Raw genomic sequence first — 3,812 nt, forward strand, 5'->3', positions numbered from 1 at the left:
GTTACAACGCCGTCCTCAATGTGGCTTTGCTCTAAAACAAACAAACCCTTTCTTCCAATACTTTAAATTAAATTATCTATAAAGGGACGTTGCCCTTTGTTGGTAGACTCTTCGTTAAAATATAAAATAAATGTCCCTTTCTGAAAGATTTTATTTATGTATATCATTATTATTTTTAGGAACGTCATTTCACAAAAGGTTTTAAGGGCAAAGAATACTGATATCGACCTCCTCCCTCCCAATTTAGCCAAAGGCCTTGTACTATGAAGTAATTTGTGTATATGTGTTAATCCGGTGTAACTAGAAATGTCTTACAGAAACTGCCCTACCCCCTCCCCGAACTTGGAGGGAAGTCCCCTATTGTCTTCCCAAACGATGCACCTGCTTACAACTGTGTTTTACTGGGTATTTTTGTTTTCTAGTGGCGGGTTTTTTATACCAGCCTTATACTTTAAAATAAGAAAAAATCTTCTTTTAACATTTCTAATAAAAGTGGGTGTCTTCATCATCATTTCCTAACGGCGTTTTTCGAATCCGTTGGGAAGTTCGGGAACTGTGTGTTTTTTTTTAAAGCTAGAGATATTCTACGATGTTAATTTAGAGTTAAAAAAATTTCTTAGCCAATTAAAAAATTAAAAACTAAATCGTAAAATACGAAATAATATTACAAGATTTCTAAAATTATCGTTATAAAATAGTTTACATGTTTGTGCCTCGGACAATGTTATGGTATAATGAAACATAACTTAGTACTAACAAAAAAAATCGGGAAAAATTATTTTATTGTCGACACGTTAAATTCTTTGTAAATTTTTTTTACTAGTTCCCTTCTACTGAAACCTAACAGTTTTTGCTAAAAAAAAAACATGTTCTTATAGCCACAAACAATGTCATAATTGTATTTACCTTCAAAATGACTGATGTAGACTGTGGTGACTCAGGCATACTTTTGTTGACGTTCAAAATCTCTTACTTGAAGGAAGCATAGTTAAAGTGTTTCATTATTCTGCCGTCCGTTCAAACTAGTAATCTGAAAACTTCTGAATATAAATCTATAACTTTTATACGGGCCTCTAAGTTCGTACTCATATTGAAAAGTGTCATTATTATAAACCGTTGCATTCATAGCTGCTAAGAAGTCTCATATGTAGTGGTTGTAAGTCATTCACTAAGGCCACCAATCTACAAGAAGGTATAAGGTGAAGTACTAGGTTATTTATTACAGCACAAAGCAGCACAAATCTCTAAGTTAGCACATGGTCCAAGAGAAATGTTAGTTGAATTGGATGCGGAGCACAGTATAATGGAGCTCATCACTGCACTTTAGTCAGTAAGCACGTGTTGACACAAGCACGAAATTTATGTTCGTTACAAAAACTGGAAGTCCCCTTAATTTTGTAATACGTGATAAAAGCTAGTGAGACGTAGTTTGAGGTGTTAATTGGAGCTAGTGAAACGTAGTTTAAGGTGTTAATTGGAGCTAGTGAGACGTAGTTTGAGGTGTTAATGGGTATGGAGCTATTGTTCTTCCTAGATGTAGGGTTTGCTAACTTTTACGTCATCAACTATACAATGGCCATAACCAGGACAGTTGAGCATTACTAATAAAAGTGTAGTAGTGAAGATGTGCAGGCACTTGACAACAGTTTAGTTCAACTTATGTAGGGTATTTTGAATATTTAGTCTTGGCAATAAGTGTGATGGGATTGGTTCTGGACCAAGTTCTCAATAGGCATTGGCAAGAGGAACGGTTGGAATATATTTTGTTTAGTGTGCTGCATAGCTTTGGCAAGAGGGATGGTTGGGATAGATTTTGTCTAGTGTGCTGCATAGCTTTGGCAAGAGGGACGGTTGGGATATATTTTGTCTAGTGTGCTGCATAGCTTTGGCAAGAGGGACGGTTGGGATAGATTTTGTCTAGTGTGCTGCATAGCTTTGACAAGAGGGACGGTTGGGATAGATTTTGTCTAGTGTGCTGCATAGTTTGTAATAAACTCTTCAGTTGTAATTCAAGTTTGGCAAATTCGCTTCTCTATTATTTATTTATCTAGTATTAACGAAATAACGCAACATTTTCTGTTTCTTATCTTCCTCAACCACAATTTGAGTTACAACGAAACAGAAATTGGACACCCCTGTGCTGAAACTTGGCAAGCAAATCGTTCAGAGTGGCTCTAGTATTGCGAGAGCTATTCGGGATCCCTTTGGGAGCAATCAGAAAGAGGCTGGGTGGTTAATTATGCATGCGCTTGTACTATTGTAATTAGAGTTTTTGTAATATATATCAGTAAATAATACATGTTCTAACCTCTCGAGCAGTCACGTTGGAAAATACTCAAAGTGGGTGTATTTTGATAACTCTACTAAAGATTATTTTCATAAAACGTTAACGGCGTTATAATTGTTATGAAATTTGCGAAGAGCTATAACTGCAGATTTCCATATTTCTATGTTATTTAATTTTAAACAGTAACGTAATCATCGCTTGAACTCTAAGCTAAGTATGTTTAACAAATTTAATTTATACCTCCAAATATTCCGTCTCTTATGACTGCCTCCCCCCCAGTGGCACAGCGGTATGTCTGCGGACTTACAACGCTAGAATCCGGGTTTCGATACCCGTGGTGGGCAGAGCACAGATAGCCCATTGTGTAGCTTTGTGCTTAATTACAAACAAACAAACTTATGACTTTAAGACTTAATGGTCATTTTAGTCAATCAAAATGACTAATTTTTTTAAATAAAATATAACAATGGGAGCTAAACTGTAATGCTTTCATTACAGTCAAGATTAGGGTTTGAAGCAATTAATTAATGATTAAGATCACCAGATGGGGCTAGTGCATCAATATGACTTTCTTTTACAGCTTAACTATTGTAAGCCAGATCCTAACCTTGGTGCGATCGCTGTAAATATTCACATCTTAACTTGCTAGATGTATTTGAAAACATATCATTCTACACTGGTACTGCAGTAACTTACAAAAACAGCTGAGTTTTTTTTGTAACGTAATATGTGAATCAATGGATCCCAAGAAAAAGTATGACGAAAAATCAACAACAACTTACAAAAACGCATTTCGTAAAACCTAGTAGTAGAAAAGGGAATTATCTACCAGCAGCCTCTTTAACACAGGGGCATAAGGAAAGTTCACTAAATATTTTTTCGTAACCTGTGTTGGAACATAATAATTCAGCTGCTTCCCATGATAATGCCTCAAAACTTAATTGTGTGGCTGTACTTGATGTATTTAAAGCTTCTTTCGTTTGTTTTTACTTTCATATAACGTTTCTATGTGGTATCATGCTACAATGGAATAAAACTATAGGTGTATCTAACAGGTGTACAGACTGAATGTCATCAAGTGTTTTCTGCATTCGAACTCCAGATATGATCAAGGAATTGCCAACTGATTCACTTTATGTCTCGTTTTTTTATAAAAGCTAGTAGAGTTTGGTTGTTTTAGATTACACAAGGACTATCAGCGCTGGCCGTCACCAATTTTAAACTGATAGCCTAGTAGGACGGCAGCTAACTAGTGAACATCCCTTATCGCTAACTATTGGGCTATTCTAATCGATATGGGGATTTGACCGTCATTCTTATAACACAACCACGGTCCTAAAGTGCGGAGTGTGATTTTGTAGCAACGAGAGGCGAACCATGGACCTTCAGATTGGGACGCTAAATAATAGGCCATACCTGGCTCGGAGCTAGTAGTAGATGTCCTAGTAGTAACTGTTGTTGTTTACATAAACTTCTCCAGCAGTATTTCGCTGTTAGTTTTTGTGAAACTAACTTGAAAAAGTTC

The sequence above is a fragment of the Limulus polyphemus genome, unplaced genomic scaffold (assembly GCF_000517525.1).
Source record: "Limulus polyphemus unplaced genomic scaffold, Limulus_polyphemus-2.1.2 Scaffold322, whole genome shotgun sequence".
Classification (NCBI taxonomy): domain Eukaryota; kingdom Metazoa; phylum Arthropoda; class Merostomata; order Xiphosura; family Limulidae; genus Limulus; species Limulus polyphemus.